The 27,462-nt window shown below is 38.8% G+C and overlaps 1 pseudogene; it reads right to left on the bottom strand.

The window, feature by feature from the left end:
- Positions 1–20,140: 20,140 nt before the first annotated feature.
- On the bottom strand, positions 20,141–21,091 carry LOC114027958 (annotated as a pseudogene).
- Between the last annotated feature and the right edge of the window lie 6,371 nt (positions 21,092–27,462).

Below are 27,462 nucleotides of genomic sequence, written 5' to 3'. Positions count from 1 at the left end.
GAACTTTTTACTAAAGAAGTAATCATTAAATATTAAGCAAATAGAGGACCAATATTTAAAGGACCAGAGGAATAGGTTGGCCAATAGCAGCTTTCAGACATTAAAGGGCAAACAGGAAACAAAGGAAAAGAATCAGGCTAGAATTCAAAGTAAGTGGGCTTAAGCAATCCGTTGATACAATTCATCATTCTCAATGAATATTTGAACGAAATGAATTATGGATGGTGCTTTATTTTCTAGCACCAGAAAATGCTAGAAAACTGTTGGTCACTTACAGCATAACTCTATGATACTAGGTGTTGGCATAGAAATTCATCTTTCCATAATCCACCAAATGAGTCCTAACTATAGACTGTTCTTGGCCACAGTCAGAATTTCCTTCATAGGAAGCAATTATGTCTGAATGCACAAGGCAAGACCAGGATGCAACTGAATATTACAGATGTTAATGCTCCCCAAAAGAGGCCCAAGGAAGAGAATCTCAGAGTACAAGCTCAACAATCATATCCCAGCTTCATATAAGAAAGCCATCTTAGGCCAGTTCTCCTGAGAATTTTATTAAATTGAGGGCAAATGCAGATTCACTTCTCTATATGCTTACAATTAGGCAGCTAGGCAGCACAGTGGATACAGTGTTAGATTTGGATTCTAAAAGACATGAGTTAAAATCTGACCTCTGACACTTAACTAAATGTGTGATGCTGGGCAAGTCACTTAACAGTTCTCTGACTCTGTTTACTCATCAGTAAAATAATAGCACCTACTATGCGGGGTTGTTGTGAGGATAAAGAGATAATATTTGGGAAGCTTAATGCGTTGTATAAATGCTAGCTACTTTAAGCCTTAGGAGAAATTTGGTGTGATTTAACACAAGTATTCAGTATATAACACAAAAGAGAGTTTAACATCTCAAAGATTGGGCATTTCAAGGGGTTTATTACTTTAAAAGTTAAATGAAATTAATATTTGAATTCCTTTTACATAGGACGAGTTTTTTGTTCATGATGGAATAGGGGTATTGGGAACATTTCAAATATTATTTTGGGTTGAGAATGAGCAAGAGAAAAGGTTACTCCTATTTCAGATCAGAAAACTTCAGGGAACCAATAGCAATAAGTGTGAGGTTTTAATGATTTTTTTTTTCACTCAACTGCAGTATAGCAATTGCCACTAATATGCTCTCTATTTTTTTTCCAAAGCATTTATAATTGGACAAATCATTAAAACCCCCACAAGCTGCCAATTATTCATCGGCATAGATGCAGAGTGGCAGAACTCAACACTTCATTATGATGCTCCATAATCCCTTGCTCTTGTCTTAGCCTTCTCTTTGAAAAATTTAATTCATCCCAAACTGACACAGTGTCCTGTTGGTTATGCAGATAGTTACAGTATAGGAAAGGGAGTTTTGAGCCACTCTCACATATTGGTTCCCATGAGCAAAGCTTTTATCCAAATCTTTAAATAGCACCGATGGGTTCAAATAATTATTCCACTAACATATATGAAGCCCCTTTGTACTCTCTTTTTAAATGTGCTTATCTTTCCTTCTTACAGGAAAAAAAGAGAAATATTACAAGAAAGAGATTGAATGACCCTACCCAAACCACTGAGATATCTGGAGAAAGGAGGAGGGCATGAGGTAGTTGGAGCAACCAGAAGAATGGCGGATTTGATTAAGAGGACTCTTTGGCTTCTTTGGGTCTCATTAGAATTCTCCTCTTCTGTTTGGCCACTGACTCTCCCCACCCCATCATCTTCAGAGGCTACATGAAGCATTAGGACAGACTTGGGGTCAAATAGAGATTCTGATACTTCTGATACATGTAACCACAGGAAAGCCACCTCCTCTCTCTGAACCTCCAGTTTTCCTTCTACCGGAACATACCGGAAAGGCTTCGGAGCCAGAAGGGCTGAGCTTCAATCCCTGCTCTGCTCCCTATCAGCTGCATGATTTTCTATCGGGTACTAAATCTTCATGTGCCTCAGTTTCCTCACCTTTGAAATGAAGTGGCTGTGCCAGGTGGCATGTAATGTTCGTTCAAGCTCTAAATCTATGGTTATGCTCTGATATGCTCAGTAATTGAATCACAGTGTTGATGTGACAATCCAATGAGATCATCTGTGAAAGGTGATTTATAAACTTTTATTTTTTTTGTTTTCAACATTTACTTCCACAAGATTTTGAGTTCCAAATTTTCACCCCATTTCGCTCCTCCCCCCACTCCAAGCTGGCATGCATTCTGAATACCCTTTCCCCTAGTCTGCCTTCCCTTCTATCTCTCCCCTACCCCTTCTCTTAACCCCTTCCCCTTCAATTTTCCTGTAGGGCAGGATGGATTTCTGTACCCCATTTCCTGTATTTCTTATTTCCCAGTTGCATATGAAAACTTTTTTTTAAACATGTGTTTTTAAAACTTTGGGTTCCAAATTTTCTCCCTTCCTCCCTCCCCACCAACTCTCAATGATAAGGCAAGCAACTCAATATAGGTTATATATGTGCAGTTATGCAAAACACTTCCATAGTAGACATGCTGTGAAAAACTAACTCTATTTCACTTAATCCTATCATACCCCCCATTTATTCTAGTCTTTCTTTTGACTCTGACCCTCCTCAGAAGTACTTGCTTCTGATTATCCCCTTTCCCAATGTTCTCTCCTCTCTATCATCCCCCTACTCTCTTGTCCCCTTCCCCCCTCCCATTTTCCTATAGGGTAAGACAGATTTCCATACCCAATTGAGTATGTATGTTATTCCCTCCTTAAGTCAAATTCTATGAGAATAAGATTCACTCATTCCCTCTCACCTTCCCCCATTTCCCCTCCACTGTAAGAGCCTTTTCTTTTGTTTTTGTTTTTGTTTTTTTGGTGAGGTAATTTACCCCATTCTATCTCTCCCTTTCTCCTTCTCCTAGTATAATTCTCTCTCACCCCTTGATTTTATTCTCCAGATATGACCTCTTCATTTTCAACTCACCCTATGCCCTCTATCTATCTATCTATCTACCTATATATATGTGTGTATACACACACACACACACACACACACACACACACACACACACACATATAATTTTTTCCCTCCAACTACCCTAATACTGACAAAGGTCTCACGAGTTACAAATATCATCTTTCCATGCAGGAATTTAAACAGTTCAACCATAATAAGTCTCTTATGATTTTCTCTTTCCTGTTTACCTCTTCATGTTCCACTTGGGTCTTGTGATTGAAAATCAAATTTTCTATTCAGCTCTGGTCTTTTCATCAAGAATGCGTGAAAGTCCTCTATTTCACTGAATGACCATTTTTTCCCCTGCAGAATTATACTCAGTTTTGCTGGGTAGGTGATTCTTGGTTGTATTCCTATCTCATTTGCTCTCTGGAATATTATATTCCATGCCCTGCAGTCCCTTAATGTAGAAGGAGCTAAATCTTGTGTTATCCTGATTGTGTTTCCACAATACTTGAATTGTTTCTTTCTGGCTGCTTGTAATATTTTCTCCTTGACCTGGCAACTCTGGCATTTGGCTACAATATTCCTAGGAGTTTTCCCTTTGGGGAGCTCTTTCAGGCAATGATCGGTGGATTCTTTCAATTTCTATTTTGCCCTCTGGTTCTAAAATATCAGGACAGTTTTCCTGGATAATTTCTTGAAAGATGATGTCTAGGCTCTTTCTTTGATCATGGCTTTCAGATAGTCCAATAATTTTTAAATTCTCTCTCCTGGATCTATTTTCCAGGGCATTTGTTTTTCCAATGAGATATTTCACATTGTTTTCTAATTTTTTATTCTTTTGGATTTGTTTTACAGTGTCTTGATTTCTCATTAAGTCACTAGCTTCCAATTGCTCTATTCTAATTTTTAAGGAAGTATTTTCTTCAGTAATCTTTTGGACTTCCATTTGGCCAGTTTTGTTTTTTAGGGCATTCTTTTCCTCATTGGCTTTTTGGACCTCTTTTGCCATTTGGGTTAGGCTATTTTTTAAGGTGTTATTTTCTTCATTTTTGGGGGGGTCTCTTTTAGCAAGCTGTTGACTTGTTTTTCATGATTTTCTTGCAAAAGTCTCAGTTTTTCCTCTACTTCTCTTACTTGCTTCTCAAAATCCCTTTTGAGTTCTTCCAAGGCCTGGGACTGATTCATATTTTTCCTGGAGGCTTTGGATGTAGGAGCTTTGGCTTTGTTGTCTTCTTCTGGTTGTATGTTTTGATCTTCTTTGTCACCAAAGTAAGATAATATAGTCTGATTCTTTTGTGCTGCTTACTCATGATCGCGGCCAATTACTTGAGTTTTAAACTCTGTTAAGGTAAAAGTCTGTTTCCAATGTGGAGAATGTACTGTCCCAAACTTCAGGGGTTGTACGGCTGTTTTCAGAGATACTTCTAGGGACCTGAAAATTTTCAGTTCTTCCATGGTGCTATGATAAGGGGCAAGGTGGTTTCTCTCCACCAACACAAGAAGCTTCATCACAGCAGCATTCCTCCTCGCCCCAGGACTGCCCCTCAGAACTGTGACCCAGATCCAAGTACCGGTAAAGCAAGAGATTCCTGCCTCAGCACTGGCAAAGAGATCCCTGTAATCCCTCTCTGATCAACCATTCGATTCCCCCTCAGTCTGTGGGCCCGGAAGCTCAGGAGGCAGCCACGGCCTGCACTCGGGACTTGCGGTTGAGACCTAGTTTCTTCTCTTACCACAGTCACAGACTTTTCCCACTGACCTTCCAAGTTGTCTTTGGCGTTCATGGGTTGAGAAGTCTGGAAACCGGCACAGCTGCCCACGATTCAGTCCTCTGAGACCTCCTCCTGGTTTGCTGCGGCCTGTGCGCCCATGCCAAACTGCGCTCCTCTCCCAGCCCAATGGGGTACACTTTTCCGATCAACCATCCGGGCTGTCTTTGGCTGGAAATTTGTTTCACTCTGTCTTTTTGTGAGTTCTGCTGCTTTAGAATTTGTTAAGAGCCATTTTTATAGGTATTGGGAGGGGTTTGGGGGGAGAGCTCCAGCAAGTCACTGCTTTCCCTGTGCCATCTTGGCTCCACCTCCAAACCTCTACTCTTCTTCAAGCTCAGGGCTGATTTATAAACTTTAAAGGGCTATAAAAATATTGGTCAGCTACAGTTATTTACATATATGTGTATATATATATATATATATATATATAGTATATGTATATGTGTGTGTGTATGTGTCTGCATATGTGCATATGTATATGTATATTATTGTTACCATGTAGTACAGTGAATAGGGTACTGGACCTGGAGTCAGGAAGACCTGAATTCAAATCCTGCTTTAGCCACTACTAGCTGTGTGACCCTGGGCAAGTCACTTAATCATTGTCTACCTCAGTTTCCTCATCTGTAAAATGGGAATAGTAATAATTCTTACCTCCTAAGATTGTTGTGAGAATCAAATGAGTTAACATATAAAGTTCTTTGAGAACTTTAAAACACTATATAAATGCTTGCTATTATTACTATCCACTGTTCCACCTAGTTTTGTGTATACACACACATACACGTATCATAGATAGATAGATATGGTACTATACTATATACTGTATGGTACTCTAGATGTATCTATCTGTATATATATATATATATATATGTATATGTGTATATATATATATATGTATATGTATATATGCATGTGTGTATGTGTGTATAAATACATGTGGCCAAGCATTTATGTTCTAATTAGAACTTAATCAGATATTTGAAACTTAAAGTTAAAATGGGTTCTTTGGTGAATGCAGGATGGGGCAAGGCAGTGAAATTTGCCCACCCATTTTCTCCATCTTTGCTTCTGGGGTCTATAATCAGGAAATGGCTTCTTTACATACATGACTGTTGAAAAACAGGGTTATTCTAGAGGAGTTTTAACTTCCCCCAAAGAGGCAGCCTGTAATCTGATTTCACTTTCTGTATTGATCTGAGCTTGCCACAGAGCAAGGCAACTACCATGAAGTGGAACACTGCCCATCAAAAAGCAACACAAAATCTCCAAACTTATTTTCAGACTTGCCATACCTATCTACCTTTCTGTTTCTGTCAGCTGGGCTATCAAAAACTATCCCTCCTGTACTTTCAGCACAAAGGAAACAGCCACCCAAAGGTCTACACAGACTGGAGCCTGGAGAAGAGTGCTTTACTCTCTGAAAGCAAATAAAGCACTTAAGGGGTCTTAAACCTAAAGGAGAGGGGTAATAATGAATTACAAAATGGCCCCAAGTGGCCTGATATGGACTATAGTTAATAAACCTCCAACAGAGAGACCTCCAGCAATAGTATTCTTTCTCATACAGTATACATTCCTGACACGCTCTCTATAAAACAAAATTCATGGTATTTGGACCTGGAAGGGACTTTAAATAGTAAGAAGATGCATATTTCTGTATCAAGTTTATGGTCTGCAAAGCGCTTTACATATATTATGGTATTTGGCTCTCACAACAACCTGCTGAGGTAGGTGCTATTCTTTTCTGCATTTTATAGATGAGAAAACAGAGGTTTAGGGAGTTCAGGTGACTTGCCCAGGGTCAAACAGCTAGTAAATATCTTAGGAAAGATTTAAACTCAGGTCTTCCTGACTCCAAATCTCAAACTCTACCCATTATGCCAAACCTCTCATTTTATAGGTTAAAAAAATGAGGGCCCAGAGTTTGTGATCTATCAAAGGTCACTCAGTAAATAGCAGGCAGAGGATTGAACAGAACTTCTTCCTACTAGAAATCCAATGTTCCTTTCACTGTATCACAATGTCTTATTCAGCCCTCTATCCACTTGAATATCATAATCCAGGAAGTGATCATAAGAAATCAGTATTTACCTTTAGCTTCAGTAGGAGAAGGTTGAGAGAGAAGGAATGAAAAAGAAGGAAAGACTACAGCTAAGTAAGAAGGAAGTTGTGTAGGTTATTTGGAGGAGTTTGAACTCATTAAAAAGGATAAACATTAAATTTGTAGATGAGCAATTTGGAAAAACTCTTGGGAAAAGGTGAGGAAATTCTGGAGAAGACTAATCTCCAGGTCCACATTTTAATTATGGCTTCTATAATCATGAGTTTAAAAGAGTAGGACTTGGAAGAAGGCTGATGCAAAACCTGAAGAGCAAGACTCAAGGAGAAGAACTTAAAGATGAGAAAAAGGAAAACTTAATTGGCAAGGCAAAGAAAGTAAGAAAAACTAACTGAAACAAATTGGTTAGTAAAGAAATAGGTAGAAGCAATTAAAGCATAGTGCAAATTGGTGAAACAGAGAAGAGATCTAAGTAGGAGGGCTACTTAAGTGTGGCACATAGTAGGTGCTTAATAAATATTTACTGATTGATTGATAAGAGGCTGTAAACTTCTTAACAAGCGTGTAGAGGTAAAGTGTAAGCACCTGCAAGTACTTAAAAAATACATAAAATTCTCAATCAGTATGAAGAGCAAGATTAATATTTCAGTAACTTTCTGCCACAGAAAAGTGATGGGTATCTTTCTTCTGAATGCAGTCTGACCTCATTCCAAGAAGGGAATAAGGAGGAATCCAACAAACAGCTCTCAAAACTGCAGGTTATCAGAGTCAATGATGTGTTCCTATTTTTTTTCTTTTTTTCTTTTTCTTTTCTTTGCTTTTTCTTTTTTTTTTAAGTAGGGCTACAATAAAAGAAGAAAAAAAAAAGATCTGAAATGTGCAAGAGGAAGCTTAACCTGTATCAGGAGGTTAGCCACTAGAAGAATGTCACACAGTGGAGGAAGAGATGTGAAAAAATAGGCATACAGCAAATGAAAAGGGCTAAAAACAAGCGGACAAATAGATTTGCCTCTCTTTGTAAAGAAGATGGAGCGAGGTGGACTAAAGAGGAAGTGGCAGTTGACTGTTCTCCAAGAAATGATAAAAGTCAAGATGCATAAATTACCAGGTAAGGAATCATCTAGCAAGGGTCTGAAGAAGAGGAGGAGAGGAGTGATGATCAAGAGAGAGAAGAGAACTGATTTTCAATAAAGACCTGCTCTGGATACCAAGCGAGCTATTTGTCAGCCTGATAATTATAGAAAAATCTGTTGTTTTCCCAAGGCATGGGGGCAGCTAGGTGGCTCAGTGGAAACAGTACAGAGCCTGGAAGAAGGAAGACCTGAGTTCAGATTCGAAGTCAGACACTTACTAGTTGTGTACTTGGCAAGTTATTTAATTTCAGTTTCCTCATCTGCAAAATAGGGATAATAATGACACCTACCTCCCAGAGTTGTTGTGAGTATTAAATGAAATAATAATTATAAAGCACTTAGCACAGTATCTGACATATAGTAAGTGCTATATAAACATTAGCTATTATTATTATCTAAGACATGAAACCCTCTCAAGACTTATCCAGACAGATGACTACCACCCACGCAAACACAGAGTTGTACTTAAGCCGGACTGACATTGTTCAGAATATTTAAAAATCTTAACAGTTGACCAATAGTACTTAGATGTGCAAACAGAACCAGACTTTTTTATTAATGCAATTTTACTTTTCTCAATTAACAAAGAAATTTTTTTCTCTCCTACCCCCAGGAGGGGTAGGGGAGAGAGAGAAAAAGAGAAAGAGAGAGAAGAGGGGAAGGAAAGAAGGAAGGAAGGACCTTAAATATGCATAGTCAAGCATAAGAAATTCCCACATTGACCATGTCCAAAAACATATATCTCATTCCATATCTTAACCCAATCACCTCTCCATCAGGGCATGGGCAGCATCACTGATTCTCTGAAACTGGGGTTTGTAATTTCCTTTCCTAGGTCAGAGAAGCCACTGAACAACAACGTTCTACACGAAGCTTCTGCTGATATTCCAAGTTCATTATAACTTCTCTCAGATGCTATACAACACTTTGTTTTGCATCTTCCCAGCACCCTACCTAGGAAATAATGCAAATTTATTATAATTCATAATAAACCATATTTGTATCTTCATCCACTAGCAGACCATGAGCTCTATGAAGCAATGAGCTATGACTTCACTCTAAAACTGGTATTTCCCTCAGCACCTACCACAGTGCACTGCATGCACACAGTACGTACCTTAACAAATGCTTATTGAATAAATGTATTGTCATGAGAAAAGCCCAGACGTACGGTCAGAGGAGCTGCATTCAATTTCCACCTCTGTCATTGCCTATCTGAGTAGCTCTTGGCTCTAAGCCTCAATTTTCTAATCGGTACAATGAGAGAGACTGAATGAACTCCAAGATCCCTTATAACACTAAATCTATGATCTTGTGATCCCAAGATTTTTTCAAGATTAGCTTACAACGGTTTCCTGGTCCTTTAGTCTTTCATTTTGTCTAAGCAGACAAAAGACTAACCAAGAGGTCACTGAATGCCATGCTCCTCTAGAGGTGTCAGAGAATCTAGCTTGTGACTACAAGGTATTCCATCCTATTTTCCAGATTTATTAGGCTTCTCAAAATTCTGCTATTTTACAAGACATACTTATATTAGCATGACTTCTCCAATTGGGCTAAGTCCAAATTATCTCCATTTAATAAAAGTATTATAGGTGGGTTGAGAGCTCATTTACATTTACTCTACTATAGGGATTCTTAACCTGGAGTCTGTGAACTTACATATGATTGTAGGTATGTATGTATACACATATGTGTGTGCACAACTATCATGTGCCTATGCACACTGTGCAGCTATACACATTTATGTATCCATACATACAAGCAACATACAGTTACACATATTTGTGTATGTGTGCACATGTGTGTTTGTGCATGTTTACATTTGAATATATTAGGTTTCCTGTGTATCCTAAGTATTTTATTTTATTCATTTAAAAACATCCTGAGAAGAGGTCTATAGGCTTCACTAGGCTGCCAAAGGGGTCTATGACCCAAACAAGGTTAAAAAATCTGGTAAGTCTATTGAAACTTTCCATTTTCCCTTCAGCCCTTCAGTCTGTGGCAAGACTGTATTTCTTTCTCCTTCTACCTATTTCTAAATGCAATTGGAAACACACAGCTAGTTGATCATATATATAACTGGAGAATTCCCAGAGATGAAGGCAGTCTTTAAAAAACTGAATAATCTTAACTCCATTATGCATATAATTTAAACACTATTCTCAGGCTAGCAAAGGTCTCAGTCTTTTAGAGTGTAGCATTTCCTATTTAGTGGTTTGTGAAACCTTTGGCTCATCATTGTGAACCAAAGTCAAACTAAAAATTCTTTAACAGTCCCTTAGGCAGTAAATAATCACCCAATTACGTTACAAACACATATTTCTTCTGTGACAACAGGCAAGTGCATTTTGAAGCATTGTAGATTTCTTTCTGCAGAAAAGGTTATCATTATAGTTATTATAAGAAATTAACAAATAAATCTAAAAGAATTATTGTGGATAGTGTATAAAACTACCTGGGGGGTTCACAACACATTTTGGAGTTGTTTTTGAAAGGGATTCTAACAAAATTTGTTGGGAACCACTGGAATACTGGAGGTCATGGTTCTTGCCCCAAGTGCTCTCCCAGGCCTTCTGCCATGGCGTCTGCCTTGTGCTAACAGTCTCACCACAACTCACTTTCTGGACTTTTCCTCCTCCCTGACAGCTGCCATCCACCCTGGAGAAAACTCTGACCTGAGGTCCTATTCTCCTGAGTTGTTAATCCCCAGACTGGGCCACTATTTCAGGAGAGGCATTAGCTATGCTTCATCTCACTCACAACCCATTGACTTTTTCTCAGCAACCATTTGGACTCATGAGGGTACTTCCTGCTTTGTTGGCTCCCCTTTACGCATTTGCCCTGTTGTAAAGTAAGCTTCTCGAAGGAAAGGACTAGTTTGTTTGCCTATATTTCTATCACCAGCTTTTGTTACAGCTCTCAGAATACAGTAAGCATTAATAAATGCTCTATTTCTCAATCATAGTTGAGGAGGAACAAGAGAAGGGAAGGGTTTACAAGACAATACCCTTTGTGGGGCAGGAAGGGGGGGGGGCGTGTGTGCAGCTAAGTGGTACAGTGGATACAGTGCCAGGCCTGGAGTCAAGAAGACTCATCTTCATGAATTCAAATCAGATCTCAGACATTTATTAGCTGTGTGACCCTGGGCAAGTCACTTAACCCTATTTGCCTCAGTTTCCTCATTTGTTAAAATATACTAGAAAAGGAAATGGCAAACACTCCAGTATTTTCTTTGCCAAGAAAACTACAAATGGGCTCACAAAGAGTCAGACATGATCGAACAACAACATAACCCTTTTTATTGTAGCTTCTTACCCTTCTGCATTTGATTCCTTTTCGAATTTCTATAATCTTAGTCTTGTCCTCTACCAATTCTTTGAGATTAGGATAACTTTTCTTTTCTCTGGGTTGCTTTGTATGGTTAAGACTTAATTTAGTCATGCTGATGTTTAATAGAATTTTTGGCATTTACTTTCCCCCTTAATAGATCTTTGTCTTGAAATCCAGTCAAAATTTAGACAAGCCCCCTCTAGAACATTTACCTCCTGTATTTTAGTTAACCTCCACTGGCAAACAAGAGAACTGGAATAAATTATAAAATCAATTGTAGTAAAAGACTTTATGTTGTTGAGGGTTTTTTTTTTTTCATTCCAGGAATACTGTGAAAGTGGTTGGCTTACCCCACGTATCTCCCTACATAGAGTGTCCTGGAAAGTAGCCCTGTGAAATTTGAATAAAATTATTATTAAGTGCTTACTATATTGTACTGCCAGCTCAGAAAGACCCGAGGGGCTCAAGAGAGTGCTGGGGATAAATTATTCTATTTTGATTAGCTTTTAGATTCATGTGGAATGCTACTGTGGTGGGAAATACACTGCCCTCTGGAGTTTCTCTGTTCCAACCAAGAGTTGCCTACCAAGACCAGCTCCATGAAATCTGTGAAATTTACTGACTCCAGTTTGAACTTCTTCAGGAGACCAGAGGTGAACGGGATCCATTGTTGAGGGAGAAGCTTTGGAGGACATGTCCCTGAAAGTCTGAATAGGAATGGTGGGAAACCACTAAATACTCCCAAGAGTCACACTGAGAGAAATTTCCTTAAGAGGGCTGATGGCGCCACCTACTGGAAAGTGACATGGAAAAATTTTAACTGATGTGGAGCAGCAGAAAGAGCATTGCCCAATATCACCTGCTGGGAGCACCTGAGAACACCAGGAGGAATCTACAAGGCATGCTGGGAGCTGTAGCAGGATTCATGCTGAGGAACGATACGATGAAATGCCTGCTGGGAGTCCAATCTAGTGCAGGGCTCTAAGTAACTGGGGCATGTGGGCTTTGGGAGAAGGGCTGCTCATTGACAGGTGCTAATATTTTACATGAGTTCTATTTCTTTGATTTGCAAGTGCACATTTTCTCCCTTTATCTTTGTGAACATGAACTTTGTGTACTTGCAAGAGGAACTGGTGACAACACACTGTATAATATTACATAATGAAGTCCCCAGGCTTGTGGAGTAGAGTCAATGAACAAGAGACACGAGGACCCACTGGAGCTGTAATTCGGGGGGGAGGGAGGAGGCCTTGTCCTAATGTACCTGAATTTAGAGGCTCCTGACATCACTGGAAACACTGAGTTTAGTACCTACTTAGCAAGGTAGAGTAGTAGTTAAAAATAGAAAGCTACTAGATGTAAGTCCTCAGCCAGATCATCCCCATGGAATTCCCTCCTGGCCCTTCCCTAACCTGTTCCCTTCCCCCAGTGGTAACCTCTTAGTATATAGTAGTGTCGCCCTGCCTGACAATGAGGAGGCTAGTGTCCCAGGGTTTCTGCCTATCCCCTACTGGATGGTGTCCTGGGATCTCTCTTCCTATGGGACTCCAATGCCTTAAGATCTGATGTCTTCATACTACCCCTTAAAAACAAAACAAAAACAAAAACCTGATGCTTATACATAAGTATGTTCTGAGGGTATTTTGTGGTGCTTATTCCAGGTGCCAGAATCACTAGTTATGGCTCTAGGAATCATCCAGAATCATTTAAGAGCTGTGGACACAAGAATTACCTACAGAGAGAGAGACAGACAGACAGATAGCAGACATGAGGGCTAACGATGAGAGAGGTGCACAGAGTTGGAAGAGAAGTCAGAAATCTATTCAACTAGTACTATACATGAACAGAAATATTCATTACAACACTCCTGATAAAGTGGTCATCTAGCTTATAGGTGAAGACTTCTAGAGAGGGGAACTCATTATTTCCCAAAGACCATTCCACTTTTTGCTGACTCTAATTTTAAATTATGATCCATCTAAGGAGGCTGAGGCAGCCTTCCAGCCACGCCTCAGGTATCTGTGGTACCACTTGAAGAAGAAAAAGTCAGAGTGAATACAAGAAAAAATGCCAAAATATCAAAGATACAAAGACATTAGGTTCAATGCACAAACAGATAAACTGAAAGAGCAAACACTAAATATTAGAAGGAAAAAGAATAATATTCCAGATAAGCCAAATTATGATTAGCAAATAGTCTGTGAAGTGTAGTTAACCAGTAATGCCTGATAAAAGGCAGATTCCCATGACACCTACCCCTAGAATGATGTAACAATAAGAAATCTCAGAATGGCTCAAAAGAGAAATAAATCTCATGTAACAAAAAACTAGGATTTGATTTAACACAGAAATCAGATTGACAATAAAGGCAATACAGCATTCAACACAGATTTTTTCTTTTCCAAAAGAATTAGCATTCTAAGGAAGATTAAATCCATGACGGAAAATCTCACTAAATTAGTGAATTAAAGATTTAAAGACTTGGAATCCAAAAGTACTGAAGTGGAGGAAAATTTGGCAGAAATGTAACAAAAGGTAACAGCATTATAGGAACACAATAATTCTATACAAGGTGAAACCACTGATCCTGAAGATATGCTATGCACAGATAATTTAAGGATCAGAGATCTTTCAGAAGGCACTGACAGATAAAATTTAAAAAAAAACCTGAATACCTTAATGCACAAATTAATACAAGAAATTGGTCTAGAACTTGTGAATACAGTCAACAAACCATCAATCAAGAGATTCCATAGACAGACACATACACAATATACAAACTATATTTTTCGTAACAAATTGATCTTAGTCATTTCTCCATGACTTGCTTTAGCCCTCTTCTATCTCCTATTTTGACCATGAAATCAATAATTTGCTTTTTTTTTAATAACTGTTTGGTCTATATTTGTTTAGCGGACCATAATCAGGAAAGACTTGGGTTCAAATGCTTCTACTGGCACTAGCTGTGTGGCTATAGGCAAGCCACTTAACAACTCAACCTCAAAATAAGGACGGTATTACCTATCCCACAAGGTTGTCATGTGATGCTAGTGAAATAATGAATGTACAGTACTTTGCAAAAACTAAACATCAGCATCTGATTTACAGCAACAGTTGTATATCCAGGAATTATCTAAGTGGGATAAGTAGGAGAGCCCATAAGCTTGGATTATGCAACCAATTTAAGTAGTTCTCAAGAGTAATTTTCTGACTAAGAAGTTAGCAGATTCTGCATTGAGCCACAAAGCCAAAACTGTCTACATGCTACTTCTATCTTCCATGTGGTCTTCATTAAATTTCTGATATTTACCATTATGTTAAGTATTTATATAAAATCAGTTAATAGTCTTTTCAGAAACTTTCATATAGAATCCATATAATCATATACAAACTAATCCATATCGGATCCATCCATCAATTTCCTCATATATAAGATGAGAATAATCTCTAAGATCTTTCTCAACCATAGGTCCTATGAGTATCACACATAAACATATGTACAACTTAGTGTAGCCAAATTTATTCAAGATATTATGTGAGCATGCTAACGTCTTCCTTATGTGCTATACTGATATAGTAGAAATAAGGACTACTAAAGAAGGATATTCTCAGGTAAGAGACATACTAATTTGAGCTCAGTCTTCATCTGTGGTGACCATCCCTTCCTAGTCTGACTGAATAAAGTTAGAAACCCAATACAGTCACCAATTACCCAGAAGAAAACAGACAGAAAGAATCTCAGTCTAAGAATTCTGGTCTAGCAGAGGACAAAGAGAGGAAATACTTTCTGTGGGAGTTACGCCAAAATGGCAAGCTTCTGTGGGAGCAATACTGGTGTAAACTAACACACAAAGATAAGATAATGAACAATGTAAATACAAGACACTCAGACCTAGCAAGAGTCCTAAAAACATACTTCTTGAGTCTCAATAGGTTTCATAATATGTTGTCCTTTAGATGGGAAGAAATACAGCTAGACCAGATCACCAGCCTCTGATTGCCCTTTCTAGGCTGCTGGCACTTAACTGGGAGGGTTACTTTATTACAAGTAACTCTTCATATTTCACCTTTTGATATCATACTCTATTTTCCTTCTGTCTAAATACTTGAGAACTGACTCTACAATGCATTTGCTTGTGAAACAAGGTTCTCCCTAAATGTCTGTGGTTTTATTTTACTTGAGAAAAATACCATGTGGTAACTTTTTTCCCCTATCAAACATCTTTATGGCTGCTTTGGGGGACCATGGTCGTTGTGTATAAGCATTCCAAATGAAAGGATTTCTTTCCAGCTTTTTTTGAGCAATAATAGTCATTGTTTTAATAATCAGTCAAGGTTTACCTGTGAAAACTGTTTTGCTAACTGTGTGACTTTTGGGTAGGTCACTTAGCTTCTCTTAATACTAGTTTCTTCATATGTAAGTTAAGGAAAATTATATTTGCACTAGGTGAATTAACTCACAAGGCTGTGGAGGTAATAAAAATGAGTTACTTATTATTTCTTAAGGCTTTTATAAACCTTATAGGCCTTTATAAACTAAAGTTTTTATTAATATAATGAAGTCATATCAGGAATTCCCCACAATGATGAAATCAGAGAACCACATTAGAAAAAAAATCAGATATATTATGCAAGGTATATTGCAGTGGCAATGTTCACATGGCACCGAGGCTATATTTCTAATAATTTCTATTGTCCTTGGTCCTGGTGTTTAGCTTAAGAAATAAAATAGTATTTTGTTTTAATGTCATGCTCTCAGCCAGATATAAAAATGTATTTTTATATATTTATATTTTTATATCCCACAATTACTTATGAAGTATAAAAAATTGTTCAGCTTGATTTCCCGAAAATTTAAAATGTTTTTCATTGTGAAGATATGATCATAGAAACATTCTAGAATGTTAGAAATCTCTTTTTGGATATGACAGTAAGAGATATACTTCTGGACCATCAAAGTCAAAGGCTATGATTTTGCAGACATGACAACAGAAAGAATCAAAACTCCCAAACTGCTAATTATGTAATTCATAATCATGAAATGTTAAAGGAGCAAAGTACATCTGAACACGAGACATGGATTATAAAACCTAGAAAGTCCTATACATACATACATACATACATACATACATACATACATACATGTATATATATTTAGCTTGCTGGGACCTTAGAGGCTATCTACTCCAACTTCTGATTAAAGCACAAATTCCTATATGTTGTATATTCTCTTTTGTCCACTGTAATTACATTCAAAATGCTTTGTTGTTCTTTTTTTAATTTCAGTAGACTTTAAACTCTTCAGAGAGCTGCTATAGAAAATGTAAGACTTTCTGGATTCAGACATGTCTAAGTAGTTTAAAAAGACTGCCTTTATTCTTCTCTGGCATTTGGAATGGGGCTGGGAGGATCAACTCCTTGTGTGCCCTATTAACACAAATGTGATGGGAACCAGAGAGAAATGCAATGCTGAGGGAGAGTGAGAAATAAGAACAAACACCATGAAAGGAGGAGGGTCATCACTTAAAAAGGAAATAATGAATAGGTACAGAGAAAAGGAGAGAGATTACAGACAAGAAACAATATGGGAAAAAAGGTTTTCATTTTCCCTCCCCTTTCCTCATCCAATGTTCATTTTGAAAACATCTCTTTCCATTTCACTTCTGTCCTCTACCTATTCATCTTCCTTCTGTCCATAATCATCCCACTCCACCACCTGCTGTTGTTGTTTTCCTACGTATCGTTTCTTACCATACTGTCTTTTCTTTCTGTTTGGCAGCTATTGACTCAAGCCAATTTCCCAAATTGAATTGAGGGGGCCGGCTCTATAGAGCCCACCTGGGATATCCAAGGCATCACCCAGCTCAAAGTCAGCCAGGCATGGAAGGGAATCCCAAGCCTGCTCCAGTTCAATGCTCTGCTAAGGTCTTCAGTCTTGGGAGGCTGCGTTTAGAGGGGAAAGAGACAGTGAGGGGAAAATGCAATGAGCCTATTCAAAATGCATATCCAGACCATAGTGTTTCAATCCCTCAGACAATGACTGCAAAGTCTGACATAGATCCAAACAGAAGGAAGCTGAGTTGAATGCAATGTCAAATGAAGAAGCAGCTGTTTCAGAAAATGAAAGGCATTGTGGCCTTGATACATGCCTCAAACTGCCTCAGAACATCTCTCTTTTTTTTTTCCCTTCCTCTTCAAACCCCCTTTCCCTTAATTCAGCTTTCAAATGCTGTTATACTATGGAAATTTCAATCCTCAGGTCTATACAGAACTATCTTGGGAATGGGGGCAATAGGGAAAAGGAGGCTTATCCTGTTAAAAAAAATCAGAAATGTAACAAAAAACTAAAGGCTGTCCTTCATTCCCTGCTAGGACAAGTCAGACTCCTCCCTGGGATCAAAACCAAAGACATGAAAAGGAACTTGGGGAGGTGTGATTACGTAAAGTCCCACATGCTCAATGGCAGGGGATGTGGCCAGGGTATCGGTAAGTGACAAAGGTGGAACAAATCTGCCCCGGGACAATACTACACTAAGCCCATAGTAGCATCAACCACAGTAACTCAGAAGAAACAAGATAGTGAAGCACATAAAGAGAGGCTAAGAATCATAGGCCTTCTGAGTGGGAAAGCACCTCAGGGGTCATCTAGTTTTCTCCTCTATAAAATAAGGTAGTAACTACCAATCAGAAAAACTATATGGGATGAAGTTATGTAGGGAAATAAAGACAGCAGGTGGTAAAGTGGAATGATTAGGAATGAAAGGAATAAGACTGAATGCTCTCTAAATTCTTTTCCACAGCCAATACACCAGTCAATAAACATGGAGTAAGCACCTACTATGTGCCAGGCACTGTGCTAAGTGCTAAGGATACAAAAAAGAAAAAGACAGTCCCCACCCTCAAGGAGTTTGTAACCAGATGAGGGAAGACAACAAATATGTACAAATTTGTACAAATATGCACAAACAAGCTACATACAGGAAATAAGAAAGAGAAAAGATTAGGATGAAGAAAGAAAAGCTTCCTATAGAAGGAAATTTTAGTTGTGACTTAAAGGAAGACCATGGACAGAGAAGAGAGGGAAGAGAATTCCAGTCACTAGAGACAGCAAGAAAAGAGCTGGGAGATGGGAGTGTCTTGTTTGTGGAATGTCAAGGAGGCCAGTGCCACTGGATTGAAAAGTACATGGCAAGGAGAAAAATTTAAGAAGACTGGAAAAGGAGGAGGCGGCTAAGTTACAAGAGGCTTTCAATGTCAAAGAAAGGTTTTGTTTTTGTTTTTAAGTTTGTTTGGTTGTTTGTTTGGTTGTTTTTTGGGCAGGGCTCAAAATACTGGAAGCAATAGGGAGCCATTGGTGTTTAAGCAGGGGAGTGACATGGTCAGACCTGAACTTTAGGAAAATCACTTTAGTGATTGACTAGAGGATGGACTGAGTGGAAAGACGTTTGAGTCAGGCAGACCCATCAGCAGGCTGTTACAATATATTGTCCAGGCTTGATGTGATGAGGGCTTACTTTAGACTGGTGGCAGTGTGGGGGGAGGGGAAGGGGACGTTTGGAGACATGTTAAGGTGAAATTTGCAGGCCTCGAGTTCTAACATTCTTTGTTCTGAGGCCTTCTATCCCTTTCACTTCTAACATTTTATGAGTCTGTAAGCATCTTTGGCTTTAGTTTATAGTAATGTGTAATGGTCAAGAAGTTGGACTAGATCAGAAGTCCTTAAGCTTTTTTTGTGTCATGGAATCCTTTGGCAGTCTGGTGTAGCCAGTGGACTCCTTCTCAGAATAATGTTTTTTTTTCTTTTTTAATTGAAGGAAATACTAAATTTCAGTTAAAGGTTAGTGAAACAAAAATTTAATTGTTCCCCCACCAAGTTCACAGACTTCAGGCCCCTGAAAGAGATGATCGCTAAGCCCCTGAGGAATTAAACACCTCTTATTTGCCTAGTACTGTGTTAACTGCTGAGGATATAAGTAAAAATAAATAAATAAAACAATCCCTACTCAAAAGGAGCTCACATTCTAATGGGTACATATAAAAGTACATATGAAAATACACAAAGCATAAGCTTAAAGCTTATAAAACAAATACATACAGAGTAGTTAAATAAGGAGGGCTAGCATTTTGGGAGATCAAGAAAGGCTTCTTTTAGAAAATGCTGCCTGAGCTGCATCTCAAAGGTAGAAAGTGACCTTATGAAGTCGGGATAAGGAAAGAGTGGATTCCAGGCATGGGAAGTTGGAGATATATTGTCAAAAATGAAGAGCATAGTGAAGACCAGTTTGATGGCATATCACATGATGTAAAAAGGGTAATATAATGTTCAACAGGGCTTGAAAGATAGGTTGGGGCTGGGTTTTCACAGGACTTTGAAAGTTAGGCAGAGGAAGCAGGTGAAGCATTTCAGAAATATACAGTAAATGAACAAAAGTTCTTTAAGGGTAGGAACTCTTTCAGTTATGTCTTTGTATGCTGAGAACCTCACTCAACAAATGTTTATTAGGTTGTTGAACGAAGGATGGGGTTGATGTTTCTCCCATCTGTTAGCTGAGTAATGGCATCATTTTCCTGAGGGTGGGAAAAAAGAAAGGTCCAGTGGTCAACAAACCAAGGGACAAAACAATGCATGTCCATGATAAATTTACAAAGGTTTTTAGCTTGTTTTTTATTTGTTCTGTGATAACTGAGAAAAACCTTAATGCTTTTCTTTTTCCTTTTATTTTAGCTATTTACTGATGGTCTTTGGTATTACATAAAACCATAATTTTCTCCAATAGCTCCCCTCCCCCTCCTATACAACCATTCCATAAAACAAATCATATTTTTTTTTCAAAAGGCAGAAATTAAGGTCTTTATTTCAAAATCTGAGTTATGGTTGACCCTTTTACCGAGTGCCAGTGGTAACTTCCCATACCTGTACCAAGTTGTCTGTGTATCCAGCAAATAGAGTCTGGCTATCAGCAGACCAGGTTAAGGAAATGCACTGGGGAGGATCGGCCTTGCTGCTGGTGCTGATCACTTCTTGCTTAAGCTCATCCACAATGATTTTGCCCTCTAGGTCCCAAATCTTGACACTGGGTCCAGTAGCAGAACAGAGACAGTAGCGATTGGGGCTGAAGCAGAGAGCATTGATTATGTCACCACCATCCAGAGTATAGAGGTGCTTACCCTCATTGAAGTCCCACAATATAGTTTGACCATCTTTGCCTCCAGAGGCACAAAGAGAGCCATCAGGAGAAACTGTAACTGTGTTTAGGTAGCCTGTGTGGCCAATGTGGTTTGTCGTCAGTTTGCAGTTGGCCAAGTTCCAGACCTTGACCAGCTTGCTCCAGTCACCGAAGACAATGAAGGGGTCGCTGCTACTGGGTGAAAAACGGACACAGGACACCCACTCTGAGCGGGTCTCATCCTACACAATGTATTTACAGACACCCAGAGTGTTCCACAGCTTGACAGTCGTATCCCAGGGACCAGAGAGAATCTGGCGGTTGTCTGAAGAGAAGGCTACACTCAGTACATACTTGGTATGACCACAAAGCGCCTGGCAGTAGTGCCAGTTGTGAGATCCCACAGTCTTAGTGTGGCATCCCAGGAGCCTGAGAGTAAAAATTGGCCATCAGAGGAAATGACCACATCACTAACAAAATGTGAGTGACCCCTGAGGCCATGCTGGGGGATTCCATAATTTGTTTCATCTCTGGTAAGCTTCCACATGATAATGGTCTTATCTCAGGAGGCTGACAGGATCAAGTCTGGGAACTGGGGAATCGTGACAATCTGGGTCACAGCCATTGTGGCCTTTAATGGTACCCCAAAGGGTCATCTGTTCAGTCATGATGATGAGACCTCAGTGGATTGCTCCAGGAGGAAGAATGGATCCAGACTGCACAGAGAGACCAGAGGGCTCTCCTTCACGCCAGGAGCCCAGCAAGAAAAAGCAACAAATCGTATTTTTAAAAAGAAAGACGGAAAGAAAAGAAAAAATATCAGCATAACTGACCAATACATTGAAAAAGTCTGAAAATATGTTCAACATACAACACTTTGGACATCCCACTTTTCCGAGGAGGTGAGAAAGGGATGTTCTTTTATAACTCTTCTTTCAGGTCATGTTTGTTCTTCATAATTTTTTTTTTAATTTTCACTTCTGACTTATTTGTGTGGTTGCTCTTTCTATTGCTGTTGTTGTATATATTTTCCTTGTTTTGCTTACTTTTCTATTGATCAGTTCATATACATCTTTTCATGCTTCTCTATAGTAATCAAGTCTGTCATTTCTTATAACATAGTAGTATTCCTCTCGATGCTTTACCAACTAGACATTGAAGTATTTATAGTTTGGGTTTGGTTTTTTTTTGGCTTTGCCTACTGGTTCCTTCTAACTCTAACTCTGATGGCCTAAGTAGCTTTGACATCTCATGAGGAAACAATACAAGGAAAAGGGGATGTAGGAGTGAATAGTAACAATGATAAAATAATATTAAAGATTTTCCATCATGATTTAAGATTTATGAAACTTAAATCATGATGACAAGCTAAAACCTTCAAATTATTCTTCATAGTGCCCCTGTGAAATAGGTAATGCATGTACAATTTTCTCAATTACTAACGAGGAAACTGAGGCACAAAGAGAGGCAAACTGACTTGTCTATGTTCACACAACTAATAGGTTCATCCAATTAATCGGAAATAGGACAAATCAAAGAGACAAGTAAGAGGCACATATCATACTTGGAGAGGAGATAGTACAAAAAAGAATCATTTCATATTTGAAGTAAGATGCTATTGTCATGGAGCGGAGGGGCACTAATATCATTTTATAGATGCAGAAACAATTTGTCCAGATCTCTCAACTTGTAAATGTCAGTGCCAGGATTCAAGTCATCAAACCTAAGACTCTCCTGGACCTTGTGCACTTCCCATTCCGCCTTCTTCTCTCTTATCACCAACCTACCCTTAGAAGTGCTTGAACTATCTACCCCAAGGGTTATTGTGAGAAAAGCTTTTTGCAAACCCTAAAGTGCTATGAACAAATGAGGTGCTATTGTATTACTAGACCCCCCCCAAAACAAATTAAACCAAAGTACAGTTAGATAACACTTTGTTAACCAGAAAGTTCTAGAACAGACACTTGCTGATACTCCCTGTATTAATCTTCTAAAGGGTAAATGTCCTACTTTGTCAATTCCCTTTTTTAAACCCAATGTGCTAATTCTCTTTCTAAGTGGCCTTATACGAATGGAAAGTCAAAGTTTTCTCTGACAAGTAAGACTTATCAAAACAAGTCAAGAGGAAGAATTTTTTTTCCTTCTTCCCCTAAATGCTTTACACATATTAAAAAGCAGCCAATGTCACAAGTTCATGAGAAATGACAGGTGTTACTGAAAACATTTCAAACATAAAGTTGGCTTAGATGTTTAAATATCCAGGGGCGCTGGAAAAGTAACCAGGTAACTATAGAAACAAAACATTTTGGAATGGCAAGGGACCAAAGAGATTACCCAAACCCTCACTTACAGAAGAAGCTAAGTCTCAGAGGAGGTAAGCAACTTACCTCCAGTCACCCAATAGGTTAGTTAGTGACAGAGTAAGACTAATAATCAAGTCACTTGGCTAAAAAATTCCCTGCTTTTCCCTCTTCAAGACTATTAATGTTGTAAAAGGCATAAAGCTTGTGAATACCATGATGGCGGTAAAAATTAGGCATTGCTAATTTCCTGCCTGCCCCCTCTTCATTTTCCTCCTGCCACAGGGTACTCTGAATCATTGGACATCCTGAGCCCCTGGGAGTCACAAACAGGGAGGGCCTACACTGACTCTGTGCTGTCATCAAGAACCCTAAAGGATATAAAGTGCTTCTATCAACTGGTCCTTCCTCATTTTATCTTGTTCAAAATTCTCAGCTTTTGTTCCCCTTATCTCCTCGCGTTTAGAGTCAATATCTATTGAAGTCAGTTCTCCTTTTACCTTTCTTTATATTGTTATCTCTAGTCACCTTATCCCTGTCCCTCCACCACCCCTATAGTCATTTGTCTTCTCTTTCTGACCCTCTGAAATCTGTGCTCTGTTGAATCCTGGAACACCAACTATCTGTAGCAGAGTTGTCAAACACTCAGTAGGCCACCCCCAACACTACCCAGTGCTGCCAAACCTGGTTAAATGTTAAATGGGAATATTTCCAGAAATAAACACAAAGTACAGTACAACACAGGCAGTGTAGATGTGTGGTTGTAAGTCAGTGTGCACAGGGATTCTTATGTACAGGATAGTGGCCCCTGTTTCTACTTCAGTTTGAAAGAGATCTACAGGATATTTCGGTCTACAAGGTATTTCTAATACCCAATAGCCATCTAAAACTCAATATGTACAAAACAGAACTCATTATCCTTCCTCCAAAACCCCCCACCCTGATGAACTTCTCTGTTTCTTTCAAGGACACTGTGCTGCTTCCACTCATCCAAATTCCCAGACTTGGAGTCACCCTCAACTCCTTACTCTCACTCAGTATTTATATTCAGTAAGTTGCCCAAATCTTACAATTTCTATCTCTACATCTTTCACATCCATCCCCTCCTCTCTATTCATGTGGCCAGCACCCTACTTCAGGTCCTGAGCACTTCTTTCCTCAACTACTCCAATAGCCACTATCTGGTTTGTGTGCCTTCAGTATCCTTCTATTCTACGCTATCTTCTTCATGGATGCCAAGATGATTTCCCAAAAGCACAGGAGGTGCACATCATTCCCCTAACCATATTATTCTCCTAACCAATCAACTCCAATGGCTCCCTATTGCTTCCAGAATTGTATATAAACTCTGTTATTTAAAGCCTTTCTCAGTATAGCTCTAACATACTTTTAAAGTCTTATTATACACCCTTAATGACTTTGGGCCAGCCAAATAGGCCTTGAGGTTCCTCACAAATGGTAATGTCACTTATCTCCATACCTTTGCAGTGGCTGTCCCTCATGAATAAAATGCACTCCTGACCTCTGCGTCTTAGAATTCCTAGTTTCCTTCAAAGCTTAACTCACAGAGAAGAAGGGCAAAGGAATAGAATCAGATCACTTCAATTATAAATAATTAGTGTTGACCTCAATTCCTTTCTTTCATCACCTTCCCTAACTTTATGAAGAAAGGAGTTATGGAAATATTATAATAACATGTTATGGAAGGAAAAACACAATAGTTATAACCCTGAATGTGAATGGTATTAACTCACTTGTAAAACAGAGAAGGGTGGCAGAGTGGTTTAGAAAGCACAATTCAACAATATATTATTTATAAAAAACACAAATATTCATACAAAGTTATTATAAGGGGCCAGAAAATATATTATGCCTTACGTTAATAAAAAAAAATGGAGAAATGGTAATCATGATCTTAGACATGGTTCAGACATATCTAAAATTAGACCTAATGATCTAAATGAGAAGTGCTAGGAAACCAAATTGTACTTAAAAGCATCATATATCATGAAATAATATCAATATTATGTATATGTGCATCAAATAGTTTAGCACAGGTTTACCTAAAGGAAACGTTAACTGAACTGCAGGGAAAAATAGACAGCAAAACAATAATTTCTGGGAGGCCCCTAAAGTGTACCGGTTAGACAAATCTAACAAAAAAAATTTTTTTTTGTTAAGTTTAAAACAAAATTAGAATTTTAAAATTCATTATCTTTTTCCCTAAACTCTTCCCTAAACTAAATTCCAGTAACTTCCTATTGCCTCCTGGAGCAAATACAAAATGATCTATTTGGCATTCAAAGCCCTTCATCACCTAGCCTTCCTTCTACTTTTCTGGTCTTCTTACACCTTACCAAAATTCATTATCTTTTTCCCTAAACTCTTCCCTGCTTCTTCCTTCTCTATAACTGTGGAGGGCAACTCCATCCTCCCAGTCCCTCAGGCTTGCAACTTAGGAATCTTCCTGTATTGTTCCCTATCTCTCATCCCTGCATATCCAAGCTATTGCCAAGGTCTGTTGACTACACCTTTGCAAAATCTCTTAAATATACCCCATTTTCTTCTCTGACACTGCTTCAACTCTAGTGAAGGCCCTTATCAGCTCAAGCTTTGATTATTGCAATAGTCTGCTGCTATGTCTGTCTGCCTCAAGTCTCTCCCCACCTCATTCAACCATTAAAGTGATTTTCCTAAGAAGTAGGTCTGAGCAGCTCTCTCTCTCTCTCTCTCTCTCTCTCTCTCTCTCACACACACACACACACACACACACACACACACACACACACACTTACTCACTAAATTCCAGTAACTTCCTATTGCCTCCAGGGGCAAATACAAAATGATCTGTTTGGCATTCAAAGCCCTTCATCACCTAACCTCCTTCCACTTTTCTGGTCTTCTTACGCCTTACTCCCCAACATGTATTCTTTGATCCAGTGACACTGGCCTCCTGGTTGTTTCATAAACAAGATACTCCATCTTTCTGCTCTGGGAATTTTCTCTGGCTTTCCTCCATACTTGCAACATACTTCCTTCTCTGCTCTGACTACTGATTTCCCTGGCTTTCTTTAAGTCCCAACTAAAACCCTACAACCTACATGAAGCTTTCCCTAAACCCTCTTAATTACAGTGCCTTACCTCTGTGAATTATTTCCTATTTATCCTGAATATACCTTGCTTTGCATATATTTGTTTGCATGTCATCTCCTCCATTAGATTGTAAGCTCCTTGAAGGCTGGGACTGCTTTTTGTCTTTTTTTGTATCCCAAGGGCTTAGCACAGTGTCTGGCACTTAGTAGGTACTTAATAAATGTTTATTGATTGATTGTGTCAATAAAGCAAAAATCTTGCTAAGTCTAGGGGAAAAAATATAAAGTCAGGTAGTCCCTGATTTGAATGAACTAACACTCTGACAGAGGCAACCCACATAGAAAATATAATTACAGTAAAGGTCTGAACTACTAAAGGTTTAATGATCAGATGGTGACAGAGCCCAGGGGTCCTTAGGGTCCATTGGCAGATCAGCAATGCTTGAGAAGTCTGAGGGATTTAGTACAACAGATGGTTGATCTGATGGCCTCCCATCTTACTAGAAGTATTACATTTGGGGAATCTCTTCTTACTCAAATGGTATGAATAGTTATATCTACTCCAGATTCTGCAGATGGTTAGGCGGGCTGGAACAGCCTGGCCTGTAACTTTTTGGAAAGGAACACAGGACTGAGTAAAGCAGGAATCTAAGTTCCTTTCCATGATGGTGGTAAGGAGCAGTAAGAAACAGTGTTCAGCCAGTAAGCAGTAAGAAGAAAGGGAAATTGGCAAAAAAGTTGGAGGAGAAAAAGTCCCCAAAGTACTTCTTTGCCAGAACTTTCAGAATTCATATGGGTTCTAGGTGGCCTGGAGAAGTAGAACAGATTTTGAAGAAAACACTAAGACATATGGAAACTAAGCAAAATAATCCTAAGGAGTATATGAGTTAATGGGGGGGGGGAATGAAGAATATAGAAATAATGCATAATTTTACCAAAGAAAACAGTAACAGTGAGATAATCTATCAAACCATGAGTTTCAGTCACAATAGTACTTATACTCATACCTGGCTCACTAACTTGCCATCTAAACCTTGCCCCCTCACTCATACTTAGCAACTTCATATCCCTTGAATATCCTGGTCTCTTAGGTCATCAGCTTCCTAAATGTGTACCCCAACTCAGCCACATACAGAGATAAAGACACTTTTGATCTGGTCAAGATCAAATCATCCATCATTATTCCAAAACTCTGAAATTTCTCTGTTTGACCCTAATTTTAGATCTGTGCAGCACACCCTAGATCTCACCCATCTTCCTAAATCTATTCTTCCTCTGCATCTTGATTTCTAATCTCTCTGTTTCTCCTAATTCTCCCAGTTTGTCACCACTGCTACGGTCTCATTTCCCTCCCTTTACAATCTTGACTTTATGTCTGACCAGTTCAACTAGTGGTTACTATTTTATCCACAACCCTTTTGCTTATCAATAAACATCACTAATCATACAAATACCAATTTTGGCTTCTCCTGACCAACTGTGTTCCCTGTATGCTATTCACATCTTTCTGAATGCTCATGGGAAAAGACATGCAATCATGCTGACTAAGGCAACTAGGTAGCCAAATGGGTAGAATACTAAATCTAGAGTGTGGGTGTATATACATACATACATACATACATACATACATACATACATACATACATA

This window comes from Vombatus ursinus, unplaced genomic scaffold (assembly GCF_900497805.2).
Source record: "Vombatus ursinus unplaced genomic scaffold, bare-nosed wombat genome assembly UNPS02014864.1, whole genome shotgun sequence".
NCBI lineage: Eukaryota > Metazoa > Chordata > Mammalia > Diprotodontia > Vombatidae > Vombatus > Vombatus ursinus.
This window is presented reverse-complemented; position numbering and strand designations above follow the sequence as displayed.